This window comes from Mesoplodon mirus (assembly GCF_964341445.2).
Source record: "Mesoplodon mirus genome assembly, chromosome: 16".
Lineage (NCBI taxonomy): Eukaryota > Metazoa > Chordata > Mammalia > Artiodactyla > Ziphiidae > Mesoplodon > Mesoplodon mirus.
Window position 1 is genome coordinate 57,019,814 of NC_138992.1, and position 21,447 is coordinate 57,041,260.

The following is a 21,447-nucleotide window of genomic DNA, read 5'->3' on the forward strand; positions in this document are numbered from 1 at the left end:
TTTAAGCCCTCAAGTCCCTTCCTTTTCAAGCCACTCTGTCATGGTGAACATGTTTCAGAAATTATTCCATGGCCTGCCCACATCACTAGAACTCCCTATTCCAAATCAATCCAAGCTATAATTCCATGTAAAGTCCAGACGTTTTCAACTAGGAGTAGAAGGCTTAAACACTGGTTGAGTTGAAATAGCTTATGTGTTTCCCATGTCTTAAGTGTGCTTTCCTGCTCAAATGGTGGTTAAAGTAATTAAGGATAGTGTTTTCTAGTCTGTGCCTTCAAATTTCAGACAAGTCCATCCTTCGAGTGAATTCAACTGAGATTTGCATATGTTCTTGGCATCCTCTCTCAATCTGGAATTAGTTGCACTGTATTTGGCAGCTATTATTCATAGATTATGTTGTAAGGTTAGGACTGTCTTTTAGTTTCATTACAAAAGATGTATCTTGTCTATTTTCCTTTTTAATTGTGTTTTTATGTAGAAATATAACAGTAGACATTATTGTTTTAATATTTATTTATTTATTTGGCTGTGTCGGGCCTTTATTGTAGTTCACGGGCTCTTCATTGCAGAGCACGTGTTTCTCTCTAGCTGTGGTGGGTGGGTTTTCTCTTCTCCAGTTGTGGCACGGGCTCCAGAGCACATGGGCTCTGTAGTTTGTGGCATGTGGGCTCTCTAGTTGAGGTACACTGAGCTCAGTAGTTGCGGCCCACTGGCTTAGTTGCCCCATGGCATGTGGGATCTTAGTTCCTCGACCAGGGATTGAACCCACATCTCCTGCCTTGGAAGGTGGATTCTTTACCACTGGACCACCAGGGAAGTCTCCTTTTTAATTGTTTTTAGTTGGCACAAATTAAAAGAATAAAGACATCTTGCCTCAGACACCTTTGTGGGGAAATCACCAAAATTTCAATAATCTTTTTTTAAATGAAAACAGAGATCTGATATATTTTTATATATTTATTTGAAGTAGGGGAGGAGTATATTAGCCTTGTGTTTGGATTTATTATTTGTTCTACATTACTAACCTATAATTTTCCTTTCATTGTAATAGATATATCTACTAGATATCTAACAGAATACTCCAGCCTCAGAATTAAATTTGGTTTATTCTTATTAGATTTCAGATTTGGAAGTGAATAAGCATCTGTATATCATATATGTGTTGGTGACTTAAATGAGAGTTAAAAAAATTTTTTTTAATTAAAACATGGTTTTAAACATGTTCAGTGAAATTTAAATTCTTCCTCTAGGAATTCAAAGCAAAGTTATTTTATTTGTAGTAGCTTGGAATTTTTAATTGCATCAAGAATCAGATTGTGAATACTCTTTGGATGAATTATTCTCAGGTTTATTCTTCAGAGAGCTCTGCAAGAAGACTCTGATGTTCCAAATCCTAAACAGAATTGTATTGTAATTTCAGATAAATATTTATGTAATTATCAGTATTCTAACAAGTAAAACACCCGTAGCTATTCACATTTGTGTGTGAACATTTTAAATCACTGCCAATATTAAACTCAGTCCTAAATATAATAAACAGATTATTAGGTCTACTTCTGAGAGCTTTGCCTGACTTTCAGAGCATTTGGCCAGAAGAATAGCCAATTTAAGCAACAAAAAACAACATTCCCTTGTTGCCATCACTCCAGCTACTCTCTTGCTAAAATGCTAAAATGGTGATCCCTTTTCTATCTTACTTTTTTTCTTTCTTATTTCCCCTTTGTACCAAGTCTATTGTGTATATGTTTTTGTGTGCATTTGTCTTTGGCCTCATACCTAAACAGCTGTTACTATTGATACTTAGTGAATACTAATAATATGCTGACTAGTAACAGTCTATCTAAAGAGGAAGCATGATGTAGTCTGGTTGGTTCCACCCACGTGTTCGATTGGACAATTCAATTATTTAACTTTTCTGAACCTCAATTTTATAATCTGTAAAACTGGGAGACCAGATAATCTCTAATATCCATTGCAGTTTTGTCACCTATACTTCTGTAGTAATTTTCATGATATAGTCTTGTTTGAGTCTTACATAAAGGAAATGCTATTTATGACCTGGTAAATAAGGAACAGAGGAGTGAATAGAAAAGCACTCTCCTGCTATATTCATAAAGAATTCTTTATACCCCTACTTTTTACCCTATAGTTCATGTGTAAATGATATCCATTACTTAAAATTTCATAAGCAAAGACCATCTGGTCTTTATAAATTCTGTTTCTGCTTTACCAAATATTGATAAATTGTTCAGCTTTGTGCTGCCAAATACTTAGGTCTCTTAGTCATGGCTTCATACCAATTTCAAAATGAATATTGAATATAATTATTTAGGGATGAAAGAGTCATAGTAAATAAAACCATACGCTTACTATTAAAGCCTTTTATTTGAATAACTCTTAGTAGCATATTTTCAAAACTCGGTCCACTTGTAATACTGGAAGAGTCCATTTTCTTTTGATTCCTGAAACTATAACTCTTGGGCAATAAGCCCATCTGTATTAATGGTCCATGCTGAATTGAGCTTGATTAGTATTTGAAATTGATTCTGTCCAGATACCAGATGGCCCAAGTTGGTATTTTATTTGTCACTTTCAAAGGAAAAACACTTTTTTTTTCCACCAGGAATGAACAGATTCAAGATGATGACTGTTCTCCCATAGGTTTGCAAACCATTATTGAACGTCAGTGCCTGCATAGATTGTTCCAACAGGATTCATAGTTAACTGATGACTCTACTCGAGCTATTTATGCACTGATTTGTTCTCTCAGTCGTGTCTCTTCTTTAGATTTTACCTTTTACTCTTACCTCTAAAATACTACAGCAAGTCCATGCTAAGACTGTATTAATAACCTCTCTTTTAGAGAACACAGTGAAGAGTCAACTGGCTTATTGACTAGAGTGGAGGATTTATAAAATGGATGGTAGGAAGTAAGATGAGGACAGCTAATGACAAGTTTTTGAAACTAAGCTAAAGAATCTAGATATTTTTCAATGTAGGAAATAGCAATTCTTCAAAAATTGTTTTCAACAAGAAAGTGGGAGAGAAGAGCAGGAAGTAGGGGTGGAGAGAGGGGAGGTGATCAGGATTTCTGATTGGCAGTTGACTGTGGCAAAGCAAAGAAAGGGGTGAATAAGAGCTCCTTTGGAAGAAGAACACTTGACTGATATGATATAGGTGATGAGGGAGCTGTGCTGCCATCTTGGCTCTTCAGCTTCTCACACCCCCAGCAAAAATACCCAAAACTTGGACCCCCTTTTCCACAAGTTCCTGAAGGCATTTTGAAGGAAGTGTAGAACACTTTTAACAGTGAAAGTTGAAACTTAAGACACATTTTCTTTCCAACTCCAAAAAAAATATTCAAGTGGGAGCAGAGAGCTGGAATTTTCTATTTCAAGCAAGGAGAGATTCAAATTCATGATTTACCCAATAATGTCTTCCTATTTCATTTTATAAAATTCTCAAATCCTCCTAAAATAAAACAAATAAAATACACAAATGAGGAAATATATTTGGATATAGTCTGAAAAATTCCAGAACATACATTTTGCCCCTCCTACCACTTCCTCATTCTGATGAAATACCACTGCATAGGGCTTTGGATCTGTTTTACCCAGTAGTCACAAGAAGGGATCTGATGTGCAGGAGAGGTAATGGACCATGGGGTCAACATTAACAAATGAGGAAAAGTAAATGAAATTGGAAGACCTGTGAGCAGAGAACAGGAGAATACACAGAAGAATGGATTTTGAGAGTCTTAAGATACTGATGGGAATGTGCAACGTAAGACTGGATAGGGAGAATTCATTGATATGGAGGTACTCATCATTAATTCAAGATTAAATATATCGGTAATAATATCTGGAGTTGTTTTAATTGTTTCCTGAGATGACTCCTTGAATATAGGTATTAATGGCCTATATTAATAGAGATGTTAGAACTTTCTTGGAAAGTTATTGTAAAAGTGGACAGAAAGTGCAGAGAAGGTGGTAATATTGGAATGCATTTGTTGTGTAAGAGCTAAGAAACCATTGAAAAGTCAGTGTAAAATACACACTAGATTTTAAAGACTCAATATAAAAAAAATGAAAAAAAAAAGACATAGGCTTCTTTCAAACCTAAAATTTCAAGAACAGGGAAGATAAAGAAAAAACACATTTAGTCCAAGTGTCTTACTGTCCTCTAGTGGTTATATATGGTATATGTGCACAGAGAGAGAGAGAGGGGAGAATGCCAGAGTTATTTACAGCAGAAAATAATCTTTGGGAATATTTTGTTCAATGTTTCTAACATTAGGTGATTTATGAAATTCTTAAAAGGAGCAAAAAAAAAATTCTTATGATTTCTTTGGTGTTGACAAACTATTTTTATTATCACATTTCCTAAATATGATTAAACATAAGCTAGTATACTTATACATTCCTGTAAAATTATATAACCAATACAAATTAATAACACAAATAAAAATTTTATGGGCACTTCAAATTAATGACACTAGTGTGATGGATTTTATATAACATTAATATGGTAAATGTGGCTCTTCTGTTAAAGCTAGATTTTGTCTCAAACCTGGAAATGGTCCTGACTTTTACTGTGCATATTTTGCCTTGTGTTTTGTTTTGTTTTTTTGCCTTAGGCATATTCATATTGCCCACACTATTGATAATGTATAACATGAGGTCTCAATTCTTCCACAATATGTAAAAATGTGGGATGGATATAGATATGTGGAAGGGGACATACAGAAGGTGGAAAAGAATATTTAAAGTTGATCACACTTCACAGTCTTACTTTTCTCAGTAAAACCTGAAGCAAAAATATAACTATTGTTCATTTCTTAATTTTTTAACATTTTTGACTTTGAATCAAAACTAATTATTGATGTATTCCTATGTGATTTTTTTGATTTTATTATTAGAAAGTCTTCTATCCTGAGAGATATTTTTTATCTACTTTCCCATTAATTATAAAAACGTTCATTAGGATTTTATATTTAACTCATTTGTTTTAGAAGATGGAATAAAGAGGATTACATGATTTTCCCGTTGTAAATAAACTTCTCTTTCTCCAAACATTTTGTCTATAATTATTTTATTACCCATGAATTCATGGTACCTCCTTTACCATGATTTAAATATTTGTATATATTAACAACAGTTTCTAAGATACCTATACTTTTTTCTATACTTTTAATAAAATGTTTAAAGACCAGAAAGTAAACGTAAAGAATAGTGCAAAGAATACCCGAGTACCTATTACTTACTTTTGTCAAGTCTTCATGTAGTAGGACTCCTCCAGCTCTCATTCCTCATTTTCTTCTCCACTGGTGAACCTATTCCATCTACTCTTGTTGAGTAACAAACCAGTCTAAATTTAGTGGTATGATCAACAACTATTTTGTATTGTTAATGGATTCGTGTATCAGAAATTGGGAAAGGGCTCAGTGGGAATGCCTTGTCTCTGTTCCATCATGTCTGGAGCTCAGCTGGGAAGACTCGAAGTCTGAGGGTGACTATGAGTGGCTGAAATCATTTGAAGGCTTCTTCACTCATATGTCTGGTGCATGATGTTGACGGTCAGCTGAGACCTCAGCTGGGGCTCTGCGTTACCGGAAGTCCCTTCAAGAAATTGTATGGGCTTCTTTACAAGCTGGTGACTGGGCTGAAAAAGCAAATATACTTAAAGCACAAGGCAGAAATGTGTGACACTTTTATCATCTAACCTCACAAGTCATAGAGAGTCACTTCCACTGTACTCTGTTGGTTAAGATAGTCACACAGGTCCACCTGTAATCATGGTAAGGGGCCACAGACCTAACACTCAATGAGTAAAATGACAAGGCCACATGTGAGGAGAACACGTGGGCAGGGGGTATTATTGTGGTCATTACTGGAATATACAATCTTCCACAGTATCACTACTTTGAATTTAATATTTCCATGTGTTTTAAAATGTTTTCTGTGTATGAATGAAGAAACAAAACTATAATACTCTTTTGTGTGTTTTAAAACTTTATGTGAATGCCATATATATGTGTGTGTATATATATATATATATATATATATATATATATATATATATATATATATTATTTGTGGTGTTTCTTTCCCCCAATGTTGTTTTTATGATTGATACAGATTGACATATGTAGCTCTAATTCATTTATTTTAACTTCAATACAATATCCTTTCATGTAACTATATCACAGTTTATTTGTTCCTACTCCACTGATAGATATTTAGGTACAGCTATACTGGATACTATATATTTTACAACATTGCCAAACTGATCTCCAAAAGTTGTGCTACTTCACACTCTTAATAACAGATGCGAGGATTAGTTTGTTTTTTGTTTGAAAGTAACAAAAATTGATTATAGAAAACATAGGTAGAAAGAAACTTGTTAGAAAATTACTAACTCATGAAATAGAAGGAAAAGCCAAATAACCATAACCAAGTCTTAGGAAAGACAGAGACCAGGGTTTGGGATTTCAGAACAAGGAATTAATGGTTGTGTTCTTTTCTTGATAATCCTTTTATTGTGGTAATTATATATATAATTATATATGTGTGTGTGTATATATATATATATATATATATAACACACACACACACACATATATATATATTTATATATATATATATATATATATATATATATATATATATATATATATATATATATATACACTTAACTGTTTTAAAGTGTACAAGCCAGTGGCATTCACAGTATTTTGCAACCATCACTGCTACCTAGTTTCAGAACATCATCCCAGAGGAAGCCCCTATCCATTCAGCAGTTACCCCTCTTACTTCCTCTCCCCACCAGCTCTTGCCAACCACTAATCTGCTTTCTACTTTATGAATTGGCATGTTGTGTTTATTCCATATAAATGGAATCATACAATATGTATAGTCTTTTGTGTTTTGCTTCTTTCACTTAGCATAATGTTTTCAAGGTTCATCCATGCTTGAGCGTGTTTCACAGTTTCATTCCTTTATATGGCTGAATAATATTTTATTTTATAGATATACAACATTTTATTTATTCATTCATCACTTGGGAGGCATTTAGGTTGTTACCATGGTTTTCTTTTTAAAGTGCTGCCACTAGAAAACAGCATCAGTCACCTCCATCTAAAACCTCATAGTTACTTAGTTCATATTCTTGGGAAAGTTGGTCTCACTGACATTAGGCCATGTGTATAGATCTCTCACTGGAGAGTAAGATCCTGTGGGTGACTACCTTATGAGATTTACATGAAGTCGAGATGGTGGATGTGTGTTGTAATTCCACAAAATCTACAGAGCAAAATGAATGAAGAACTGCTGTTCATTTTTTTCTCTTGGGCATTTTATCTAGAATTTCCTCCAGTTTTCTAGCATGTTAATGGTACTCCATCATCATGTAATTTTTGATGATGATAATTTGCTCACTATATACTCTGTGGCTTATTTCAGTGGGATTTTGGGTGTGGGTAGAGTTATGCCTGGGCTCAGATTATTAAATGCTCAAAAGTTATGATCTAATTATTTACAAAAAACAGTGATGATTTGTAAACTACATCTATCTAGGAAAGTCACAGATGATTCCCAAAAGATCCTGGAGACCAATTGGGGTGCCCCCTAATTCTAGAAGAATCCTCTTCTGGAAACAAGAATGCATGAGGCTAACTTCAGAGATGTGAAGAATCAGATGAAAAATATTGACCTCTTTGTAGTTACTGAGGGGCAAACAGATGTGGGACTTCATACGGGGTAGAATTAGGTTATGGATAAGGAAGAAATGTCTTTAACAATTGGAACTGACAAAGGAGTGAGCTGGCTGCTATAGGAAATATTCAGTGAGGGGTGATGAAGATCTATCATATTAATGAAGATGCCTTGATTTGGAGAGAATCATGTTTCTCTCAGATTCTTATCAGCTCAATAATTCCAGTATGTCAGATGCAAGTTGGTTAGGGTTTCCTTGCTTATTTACTGGTCTTTTTAAAATGGCTCATATTCAAATTTCAACTAGGAAAAGAACATAAAAATCCATAGTGTCAAAGGTGGAAGTTAATGTTTGGCTTAGGCATTATTGCTAAATTGCTGAAACTTTGTAACTCCATTTTTTTCTAGACTACTGATACAGTAATTTCTTATTTAGTAAACTTTCAGGATCAGGCCTATCAAAAAACATTTTAAAATACATTTAATATGTGTTAAATCTTTTAAAATTAAAATGCACTACGTTTTAGGAGCTTACAAAACAAATTTCATAGTTAATTCATGAGAAGGTTTGTTGAGCACCTATGAAGCGCAGGAACAATGATAAGCACGTTGTGCCTTTATGCTGCTCACTGGAAAACTTTACATCTGAACGAGTAATCATCATACTGTCTGGTAGTCTAAGGAGGGATGAGTTAACTGTATAGAGAAGACTTCCCAGAGGAAATGGTAATTTACACGTGTTGAAGAATGAGAAGTTATCCACAAGAATTAGTAGAGATATAGTCATTCAGGTAAAAGGAACAACATGGCCAATATAATTAATATGACATATTTTGAGGGCAGTATGCAATTTGATGGTGTTTTAGTAAAAATGTGAAAGGGGAACAGTAGAGATGAGGCAGATAGGAGCCAGATCATGAAGAGCCTTTATGCTATTTTAACAAGATAAAATTTTGTTTTTTAAGTCTATGGGGAGCCAATGGATTACTGATGTTTATGTTACTATCAAGGCTGTTAACAATCAAAAACAAGGAGCTTAGGTAGTTAGGTAAAAATGAAGAAGCTCTGTGAAAAAACACAGGTACTATTCAGAATAAGAAAAGGATGGTGACTTAGGGAAGGGAGGAAGACAGATCCCAAACTGCTGTGTACTGAGGTCAGAGAATATAATTTGCCTATTATAACTTACAATGTTAATTACCATGGATAGTGTCAGAATACAGCATAACCCACTTCCTTAACTATCCTCAGGTTGGGTTAAAAACAATTTAAGTATAGAATAGGGAAGTATGCCATACAGAGTAATATATTGGACAGTGAATATTACAGAGAGTCCATATTACAGATTTTTCATGCTAAAAGGAAAGAGATATTTCATTCATGCTGTGTAAAGGGAAGCAAACAATTTTGTTATGGTTTCTATTTAGTGAATTTATAGTCTAGAGGGAAAATTAGAGAGATTACTACCAAAATAATTGAATCTTTATACTAAGTTTAAACTTCATAGGAATTATGAAAAAAGAAAAAACCTGAAAAAATTGTAATAGGAAATTGGAATTGGATCTATTTAGGATGTATGTTTGTAAGGCTAGATACGTGTTTTACACTGTATTATGTGAAGTATCGATCCATCAAAAGATAATAGTCAAAATCAGTGATTATTTTGATGGTAGAAATAAAACAGAATATTTTATACAGTTAGTTAAGAGGTTATAGAAATACTGTGCTAGAAATATGGGTCTGTTTTCTTAGGCTAAACATTTACTAAATTTATTAAATAAAATTTAAAAAAATCAAGTATGATTATTAGTGGGACAAAAATTCTTGAATAATGTCATTTAAAGATTATTCAATTGAAATAAAATAGCCTCAAAGTTATGATTTTGCTTTTGACTGCTCCCAATTTATCAAAAAATCAAAACTCTCTTTGCTGTGAACCATTAGAAATTGTGCTTTCATCACTGCTGGAAGATGTGCTTTCATTATTAGCAGCAGGAAATAAAATGGAAAGCTAATTTAGTTGAAAATTATTTTCACACTGACTCCATTTTAAGCAGAGAGAAAGAATAGTTTCTTTTTTAAAAAGAGAAATTAATATTAATAAATTATATATTATTCTTAATTGCAACATGTCAAAGAAATAAAAAAAAATATGTGTCATTTTTTGTAATAACAGAAAGTCTTTTGATTGGAAAAAAACCCATGGATTATTTTAAAACGATAATGGCTAACACAAAAGGGAAGTACATGAACTAGGGGAGGTATGTGATGGATATTTATAGCCTCTCAGGTTTTTCTCTTTTTCTTCTAACAATACCCAACGACATTTTTTTTTCCTCCTTACCCAGGGTTCTGTGCCAGTCCTGAGTTAGTTTGACCCAGACCCATTCTTCTCGGTTCCTCTGTTCTGCTCCCTGTGTCAAGCAGGCTGACTCATGTAGGCTGTGTACTTCAAGCTCCCTTGTTGAAGGGTTTATGGTCAGTTTGCACATTGGCCAGAAATTGGAAGGCAGCAGGAAGGAGACGAAAAGGAGGAAAAGCCTCAGGTGTACATATATGTCTGGAGCATAAATGGCTCCAACTCATTATGGAAAGCAGTGATATAGTTCCAACTTCTGCCAGGTAACACTATCTCTGGGCTTCTCCCACACTGTCTCACTCATTTGTCTCTTCTATTTAGGGATTAGTAGTGGCTCCCTGATGTCGACAATCTCTGAATTTCTTTACTGTTCCCTCTATAACCTGTGTAACTAATTTTATGCATTAAATACTTTCTGTTATAATTAGACTCTTTTCTTAGATTCCAACTGAATCAGATACTCAGTTCTTTCCTAAATTTCTTTCCCTTCCCCCAAAGTACATAGTGAAGTAAAAGCAAAAGATGATGTCATTGGAATGGAAAGATACCATCTCAGCATGTGAGATGAATAGAATTATGATGAGATGGCATTTAAATACTTGAACATTGTATAACGTTTGACCTAGGAATAGTCTCGTCCTCCACCAAGGAGGTTATAGGTGATCAGAATACTCCTTTTCATATAGAATGACGGTGACTCCCAAGCTTCCTCCCTCAGACTGGGGGCCTTTCAGAATTTTATCAGGGCAGAAACCATGTCATTTTTGGTAACCCTTGCCAGTGAAAGGGGTCTTTGATGCTATTACAGTGGAGGAAAATTTAACTTCTCTTCATCTCTGGGATAATGCTAAAGATAATGATCCATCCTGAGCAATGTTACAGGGGCCAAATGAGGGCAACATATGCCCAAAACCAAGCTGGGATTAGCACTGTGACTTTACTGAAAGAATGCTGGAGGCTGAGTCACAAAAAGAGATCACCACTGACTTTAAATGAGAGCAAATTATTACATTTCCACATATAAGATTTGTCTCTGAAACAAGAGAAAGAAAAGAAAGCAATTCAGGCTGCCTTTATTATAACTGAGGTTGATGACAGTGTTTTCTGAAAATATGATGGTAATTCTGAAAATATGGAAATACTGCATAAAAGTGTTCAGTATGAACAAGATGGGAAGAGGACGCTCTAAGAACAAAAGCAGGTAAAAGCCAGTTCGGCAGTTTTATTTTTTGTCTGTCTGTGGCTTTTTTGTAAATAAGAAAAGCTGAGCTAAGAAAGACATGCATAGTGAAACTTTCCATCCTTTAGACAGAGAATCCACACCTTACGCTTGAAATTTGTGGGACTTTTCATTTTCTAAATGTCATGAAGGGCAAAATGAGAGTGAAGTGGATGGAATTTTGAGGACCAATGGGAAGAAATCAGATTTAGGCATCATCAGGCATCATTTAGGGATGATGTTTTCATCATATGAGAAAACTTTAACAATTCACACACACAAAATTATATGTACTGAGAAAGTAGATGATTAATGAATATTTTGTACCTCTATTGATGTACTTGTAAAATTAGGCTAAGAATGGACATTGTATGAACCAGGGATAATGACACAGATATAACACAAATAGTAAAACAAGATGTATTTGGTTGAGACTTTTAATAAAACATCTTTTTGTAATGTTTTAGGTGTACTTTGTGGTGATGATTTCAAATACTGAATCACCTGAGAGTGATTTGTACTTTGATTCATCTGAGTAAGAAGTTCTTAGATATTCATTAGCTATTCTTTCTAAAGCATTGCTTTGCCATATTCTTTCATTTGTCCAATTCCTAAAAGAGCGTATTCTCTTCTTGTAGTATCATAATATTGTGTTGGAGACTTCTGAGGTACTTTATCATACTACCCTATATGCTACCCTATAACACCACAGAGTAAAAAAAAAAACAAAACAAAAACATAAAGCTAAGATATTGCTATGATTGGTTTAAAACACTGAAAGCTTTGGGTCATAGCTGTGAGACTTCAAAACATGAACATTTCATTAATTCTAAATTCACAGTTGTAATTTCACAGTTGCTTAAAAATTTAAGGTACATTTTTATTCCACTCAATGAACTACCTATATAGACATATGAGCTAGGATTTGTTGGTTGGAAGGTTTCAATTATAGTAAAGGTAATTATATTTCTTTCTGAAATAAATTTTCATTCTCTGGGTAATTACATTTTGAATGAAACGAAAATATCAAAACCTTGGGTTACCCTGCAGATCTACTTTTCTCAGTACTTTGTCAGTTTGGCCTCATGATGGCACCAAAGGGTAGGAAATTACTTTCTGAATTCCCATTTACTTACTGAATTGCAATAAAAAAATGAATAAAATTAGCAAACAACAGGCGAGTTTGCTAAGCCTTGCATATAAGGAAGGTTGGGGGAGCTGGTCTCAGTTTTGGGTATGCCCGCTTTGGTATAGTTGTATACAGTTACTCTCTTACTTTTCTCTATGCAAGACATGTTCTCTCATTTTTCTCAAATTATTTTGTCCCCTTCCGGTTATCCCTTCTTCCAATTCACATTCTCAGTTGCAGCCAGGAAAAGGTGCTGATGAAAAAAAATTTGCTAGATCTTACCATAACAATAGACTTGTGTCTGAATAACTTTGAAAGATACATGATTCACAAATGGCCAATAAGAAGACTACTGTAAAGGAAATACACATCATAAAATAGGAAAAAAAGTACCCTTTGAGTTGATATCTCACTCATTTTCCAATTTCTTAGATAATCGAAATTTAGAACCTAATTTGACACCATAATAAATCTTACTTAAGATTAATGGCAGCAGTGTCAGCTGTTGTCTTACATTTCTCATTGGTGGATGAGACATAGTTAATGTGGGCATTCAAATGAATGCCCTGCTATGTGTGCACCTCCATATATCAAACCTGTACTCTAGGTTCTGTTACACACTGAGAGGGAATAAAATAAATGTAAGATATGTTTCTTTTCCTTTCAAAGAAACTTGTAACCCAGCTCAAGTGAAGATATCAGTATATCTAAAAATATTTAATGTTAATGGAAGTAACAACTTGAAGGCCTTGAATATTAGGAAACAAAAATAGCACAAAATGACTTTTGGTTAAGCAAAAACTTAAAGTGTTATATAAGGAATTCTTCTTACTAAATGTAAAACAAAAACACGCTTTAAGAAGAGCAAATTATGTTTTGTTACACAACATTTATAACCTGCAATTGACTCTTTCAATCTATGGAATATAAAGATTTTTACATGTTAACTCTATTTCCTCAGTCTTCATCATCTTTTGGGTTAGTGCAGAGCATCACAAAAATAGGTTATAACACAGCACTCAATCTTTTCTTTCTAGTTCCTGTGGGATTTGGGACCCTCTTGCAGTGTTTTTTTTACCTTCCATCTATAACATCTCTGTCTTCTGCCCACAGCCAAACTTAGTAAAATGAGGTACTTCCATGCTTCCCCAAAGACCTCTGAGTCTGCTTGCTCAGCCAATTCCCTCTGCTTTTATGTAAGGAGTATTGTTCTTACTTTTTTTACTCCTATATTCTCCACAGTAAATAGAACATTCATTACTGAAATTTGTGAAAAACAATAGTTCTTTGCTCCTGGCTTCTTATCAAATCTTGCATTTGTAAATTTACATATTCTCTCACTTCCTAAAATCCCTGAGATCCTTGAGTTTGGGTTAGAGGATAATCTGAGAAGCATTACCTTGGGTCACTGTTCTGGATCAAGACTATCCCTTACCTAGGTTTTCCTTTTAAGTAAAGTTCCTTCTCTATTCACTGTAGTGACTGGGTAGTGAAGAGAGGAGCTTTGTCCCTCAACAGCCTGAATACCTTCATTTTGGGGGGTTGTGTGGGTTAACTCTTAGCCTGTAAATCACCATATACATGAGACTTATTGCAATTCTCTTTAAAATTAATCTTTAGTAGGATCAGCTTGCCCAAATGATATATATGTGCATATATGTGATATATATATATATATATATATATATATATATATATATATATCCATATATCTGGTTGTTTGAACACACTCTCTCTCTCTCTACACACACACACACACACACACACACAGATCTTCCTCGACTTAGAATGGGTTTTCATCCTGATAAACCCATTGTTAAGTTGAAAATATTGTAATGTGAAAATACATTTAATACACCTAACCTACTGACCATCAAAGCTTAGCCTATCCTACCTTTAATGTGCTCAGAACACTTAACATTAGCCTACGCTTGGGCAAAATCATCTAACACAAAGCCTATTTTATAATAAATTATTAAGTATCTCATGTAATTTATTGACTAGTGTACTGAAAGTGAAAAATAGAATGGTTGTATGGGTACAGAATGTTTTTAAGTGTATTGGTTGTTTACCCTTGTGATCGCCTTAATGACTGACAGCTGCAGTTCCCTGTGGCAGCCCAGCATTAGAAGAAGAATATCATACTGCATGATAGCTGAGAAAAGATCAAAATTCAAATTTTGAATTATGGTTTCTAATGAATGTGTATTGCTTTTTTACCATAGTAGTCAAAAAATTTTAAGTTGAATCATCAAGTCTGGGGGTGTCTCTGTATATATATGTCGATATCTATCTATCTATATCTATATCTATATATATATATATACATTCAAAATTCTAAGAATATAATATATAATGAAATATAATATATCATACTATATATATTACACTAAGAATATATATGTATGTGCATACATATGTATGTATTTATGTATGCATTTTATATATATATATATATATATATATATATATATATATATATATATATATATGTATGTATATTCTTAGAGTGTTCATCTAGCTTAGACCCTCACTCTGGATTTTCTGTTTCATCGGAACTAATCTATAGTTCCAGATGATTAGTTCATAACACAACACAGAACATTACTAATTTAAAAAATTAGTTCCTTTTTCATAAGTCACTGTTATTTTAACAAAAAATGTAAAAAAAGAAAAAAGAGTTTGAAGACTTCTTTGCTGTGGGCTGACTTTTGATATGGAGATATGTTCTTGCCATCTATTTGTTTCATAACATGTTTTTAACAAATATCTTTCAAATTCAAAACCACGTAATCCAGAAGCATGGAATAATAGCAGTATAAGTATGATTGTATTTGACTGAACCACACAGAAAGCAATACGTTCACTGTTGGATGTTGAAAAGGCACCTAAAAAAGGTAGAGTGTCCATTAGTCCAGAATAAATGTGGGATTTTTCCAAGGATATACCTAGCACAGAGGCAAGCACTTTAAAAGACATTTTCCTGCTTGTCTGCTTTAAATAATTTCCATTATCTTCATCATGATGTCAATTCAGGAAATATTTATACCTACAAAAGGGTAATGTGGGTATAGATAGATTCCTATAATTTTATTTTAATCACTTCATCTTTATGAGCTCCTGGAAATGGACATTTTTGCCTGGATTACATTAAGTTGAATAACTGTAGAAACTAATGATAGATATGGTTTAAAATCCTTTGGAATACACTGTCTTCTATATGGACAAAATCATACATGGATTTTGAAATTTGAAATGGAGATAATACTGTTAATTGAACTGGTGCCCCTAATCTCCAGATGAAGAAACCAAGGAACAGAGAGGTTAATACTTAGAGCTAGTTGATGGTGATGCTGGACTAGAATCTAGGAGGACTGTTAGGTAATTGTCAAGTATTTTTTGTTTGTGTACACATTTTTTTTTCCTTCAGAAAAATAAAACCAACATGTTTTGTCTGCTGAATAAAAAGAAGAGCATCCTCATTTCAGAAACAAAATCCAATTTTGTATTACTGTAACTATAATATACGGGATTTTTCCCCTTCTAAAATTTTCATCAAAGATGGAAAATACTAAGATGTACTATGTTTCTTGTTGTTTATCAGTCTGTACCTTTATCTATTATAAAAGTGAGAAAAATAACATAAGTTCAATAATAAATTTGTAATTATTAACAATTTATTGATGTCTTCTAATAAACTCCTGAATAAATATTGTTTTATTTCAATTTTACAATATGATATTCACATGAGAAAAACAAGATTTAATACGTGTATGTATAAGTATACACATATACATATATAATCACACACATATACATATATAGTACATGCATATATGCACATACATATATACATATACTTCACATATATACATATACATACATATATTGTACTTGGGTACACACAAAAATACATATATGCATGTAAAATATCTATTATTAGCTTCCTAATATTCGTAAAGTAGTTAGAGCTTTTAATATCTCTAAGGCTCTCAAAACAGTATCTGGCATACTGTAAACATTACAGATGTGCTTCCTTTTAGTTATGTTGATGTAGTCTATACAAAAGGATTAAAAAAAGTCTCTACAATAGCTGCAACAATTCAGAAAATATTACATCTCTACCAGTCAGTAAATAATAAGTACTGAATGAGTGGTATGGAAAATAAGTCTTGTGGTAGTTTAGAAGAAGGAAAAATTGCTTCCAGATGAAATTGTCAGGGAATGCTTTACAAGAGAAGCAGGATTTGAGCTGCACTTTGAAAAATGGACAGGATTTGGATAAACAGAGCAAGAAGGGTTGGGTTGAGAAGTGTTGTAACAGAAGTAAAGTGTAAAGGCAGAGCTTAATTTTCATTCTTCTCTGCCTCAGGGTTGATGAGAGGAGATAAATATATTTAAGCATGAAGCCAATGGGGAAATCTCCTTTCTCTCTTTCCCTGACTTTTGAACTCTCTCCCACTATCACTATATTTTTCAAAACAAAGATCCCTGGAAAGTTCTCCTTTCTATTATACTCCCTGGGACAATGAGATGTTCATATCTGTTGCTTTTAAAATAACATATTCCCATTGTTATGATACAATTTTATATTTACAATGTTGAAATGAAAGCAAGTGTGTGTGTGTGTGTGTGTGTGTGTGTGTTTATAACCTGGGTTTCTCTAGTGCATAAAGAAACACGGAAGCTGTACTTTTTTTCTGTCAGAGTAGAGTGAAAAGTATCCTCCTTACTCAAGCAAAATAGCAGTTAAAGTATAACTGGGCATTAGAAGCTGCAGAGCATACCGTGTTTAATAAACTTCATGGATGAGTAATATTCCATTGTCTATATGTGCCACATCTTCTTTATCCATTCATCTACCGAAGGACACTTAGGTTGCTTCCATGTCCTGGCTATTGTAAATAGAGGGGTGGGAGGGAGATACAAGAGGGAAGAGATATGGGGACATATGTATATGTAAAGCTGACTCACTTTGTTATAAAGCACCTTAACTAACACACCATTGTAAAGCAATTATACTCCCATAAAGATGTTAAAAAATAAAATAAAATAAACTTCATGGAAATCTGTCCACAGAAGAGTGGCTATGGAGATATTTCTCTCCTCGGAAAACAATACTCTATTCTCCATCTTCAAACAGCTCTGTTACCTATATCATCTTCACTGGCAAGGGACACACTCTTGTATATATTGACTAATGAAAGGTATGTGACAATTTAATCATTAGTAAGATGTATAATTCACAGAACCTTAACCTAAGGAAAATAAAATTAAGAACGGATGTCTGCTGAAAAAAGATTCTTAAATGCATATCCGAGCTGAAAATAAATAATTTGGGGATTTTCTGCTATTTAGGATTATCTGCACCAGTGAGCCCCTCTATTACTGTTTGTAACAGAGTGTTGACTTAGTTTGTCTGCTAGAACTACTCCAGCTGCAAGGATATGTAATAGTTATAGTAGATTGGAGTTATCTGTCAATGTAAATCCCTGAATCAGTTATGTATACAAATAAAAGTATTTTATTTCCTATTATATTTGGTCGAAGTTGCTTTGAAACATACTCAAGGTGAATTTGGGGTTAATACAGGAAAAGAATGCTTTAGCAAATACCAGATTGGCGAAAATTAGCTGGATTTCATTTTCTCTAAATAATGCGGCCTCATCTGTTAATATACACCAGTTCAATCTACAATATTTATTACACCCTTTTTTGTGAGCAAAATCTTGTGATTGCATCACCTGAGGAGTTAGTTAGATGTGATTAAGCCTAGAATTTCAGCTGGACAAGCCCACAACGTTTGTGGCTCCACTTTGCACCTTAAAACTTGCATTTGCACCTGCAAAAGGCTGAAATGAATCACAAGTTGGCACATGTGTGTTCCATTATTCATTTTTTATGAGCAGATGTGGGTGATGTGGGCAAAAAGCTAGATGCATCTTTAATTGAGAAAACCTGTGGAAAAGTTATCCCTAAATCTGTTCTAGGGAATTGACTTAGAACACGACACACCATGATTTGGAAACTACAAGCCAGACATAAATGTTGACCAGACAACCTAAACTTGAACGTAGGCCGTCAGAAGTGAATATTAAGGACCTTAATCCTCAGATTTTCTTCCTTTCAAAATTTCTCTTTGAATAATGATGTATCCATTAGGTTTTTCTGTTTTTGTTGTTTTAATGTTCACTGTAAAATAATACTATAAACCACAAAGATTACAGACATAAGACCCAGTGGCATTCATTTGTAGAAAAGTATATTGGATCCCAACCTTATTTTTCCATGCTTCATTAAGTTGTGTAATTTAAAGTTATTTTCCTGCCTTTACACTTAATTAACACATCTGAATATTTATTCTATAGAAGACACTCCTCTAGTCACTAGCAATGAGGAATGGAAGTAAAAATGAATGAGACACAGACCCTGACATAAAGAAAAAAGTATTATAGAAAGCACAGTTTATAAAGCTTGACTATTCTGGAAATTATAATAATGATGTAGTTCATGATCAGATCAATTTGCATATGCAATTGAAAGTTAGATGGATTGCTCCCCCAAACTGCTATACCTATATAAGCCACTGGAAGTGTTAGGTATTAGGGGAATAAGCCCTTAAGGAATTTATAAGACAATGAAGGAGAACAGAGTGATTAGTACTAGGATAAAGTATGGGAGGGAGTGGTGGAAACCAACAGGAAAAGCACTTGACTCAGCACTGGGGAGTTGGAGACAGAAAATGACATCAACAATGAGACCTGAAAGATGAGTTGGTATTAGACAGTTTGGAGGAGGCTTGGAAAGGAGATCTAGGTAGAGAAAGAAGCATATGAAAGACACATAGATGAGAAAATATGGTGACTCAGAGGAACAGGAAGGAGATTTGTCATATACAAGCATAGAAAGGGAATTAGTAGGGAAGATGAAATTGGACAGACAATAATTACAGCTAGTATTCTTTTCTATTACTATGTGCCAGGCGGTATCCTAAGAACATTAGAGGATTTACCTAATTTAGTCTTCACCATAATCATATGAAGAGATATCCCCACTTCAAAAATGAGAATTTGGAGACTTAGAGAAATTATGTGTCTGCACAAGACCCCCATCTATTAGATGACAGAGTTCATACTGAAGCTCTAGACTCCATGTTCTTCATCACTATACTGTGTGTCTTCGAAGGAATAGGTTGAGACATGTTGAGAGGTTTGTACTTTACAGGGCATTTGGCAACCACTGAGGAGTTTTAGGTCTTGAATTTTAACAAAGTAAAACCAATAATAAAGAGTGAGTACAAGATTGGAGGGAAATGATTCTGCAATCAGGATGCTATTTTAAGATTCGAGAGAAAGATAGGAGTATAACTAAGATAGTGGCAGAGATTCCAGAGAAAGATTGGAGTGTAACTAAGAGAGGGAGAAAATTGGAAAAAATTTGAATGATATTAAGGAGGCAAGAGGCAGCATCAAGAGAACTCGTTGAGGGAAATGTTGAGGAATAAGTTGGAGCGGCTGAGTTTTGGCTTCCAGTTTAAACATTTTGATAGGTGATAGCACTACCGATTGCAATAGTGGTAGCTCAAGTCTTAAGTACTCTTGGAGGCCTTTTCTGTATCTGCTTCCTCCACACATGTCTTCCACTACAGAACTGAGAAGTAGATGCCTGTTCTCTAGGCATCTACTTTATAGCAACCCAAGGACAACATTATCCACACTAGTCATCAAACTTCATGGCCTTTCCCACTTGACTCAGGTTCATTGAGATTATCTTTTATATTCAGTATTTCCAGAATACTGGACTATCAAAGACTTGTTTAAATACTTGTTGAATGAATACAATGACATATAAAAGTGTAAGGTGAGTAAGGGATCAGGAGATACTAAAGTCTATGTTATATCTGCTACTTCAGGAAATAAGGGAAGGAATTGGAAATTGGGGAGGCATTTTCCTCCATTCTTTCTCATAAAGCGTGGGGTTTTGGAAGAGAAGGGAGAAGGTGGGAAAAAATGACCGGTTATATATACTTTATTGAAGTATAAATTTTGCCTCTTTTTGATCGTGGCTTAAATTATTGTAAGAGGGGATTTTTTTTTTTTCCTGAGGATGAACTGCATCTTTATCAAGAGATATTTATCCAGAAGTTTCAAAATGAAACTTCAAAATCTGGATGGGGGAAATCTGTAAAATATTTTTATGGAAAACATTGGGAAGACCTGATAAGAGGATTAAAATGGAGGAAGTAGTGAGGATGAGATAGTTACAAAAGGGACCTGGAATAGTGAGACTGGACACGGTATGGGAGCAAAGCATGGACTTGAGACCAAGCAAGATTGTGCTGGGCACTACGGTGGAACACAAGGAACACTTTACAGGTGAGCTTGATGGTTCAAGACTCAGCATTGTCTCCTTCCATTAGGCGTGCTCTTTGAGCTTAAGACCTCAAAAATTATTCCTACCTAGAACTGGGGCAACTTCATTGACCAAACTTTCAGTTTGGAACTCTGTAGCTGACTGGCATCTTATTTGAACCCTCATCTCTCATCTTTTAAATCTTAATTATCTCTTTATATCACTTGAATATATGTCCTCCTATGTCCTATTCACCTGGTTATACATTTATCTGTAAGTGCATTTATAGGTGGAAAGCAACTTTTTAGTGACTGTGTGTTAGTTCTTTCTATCTTCCTAATGCTTCACATAAAGTCTTGCACATAAAAGGCATTTGAAAAGTGTTAAATATGTAATAGAAAAAAATGTGATGCAATAATTTTATAGTCACTTTGTAAGGAGGATGGATCAAGATGAATTGGAGGATCTTTTATTTGCTACCCTTTTGTCACTTGAAGATGGTATAAATGATGACTGTGGGATGTGATAGATTGGAGGAGATAAATTAATCCACATTTGAAAAAAAGAAAGATGTAAAGGGGTCAAGGTAGAAGTGGAGCATGTTGGGAGTTGGGGCAAGAGAACTATCAAGGGGAAACTTTAAAAGTGAGAGGAACTGGATGCTGTGGACCTAACT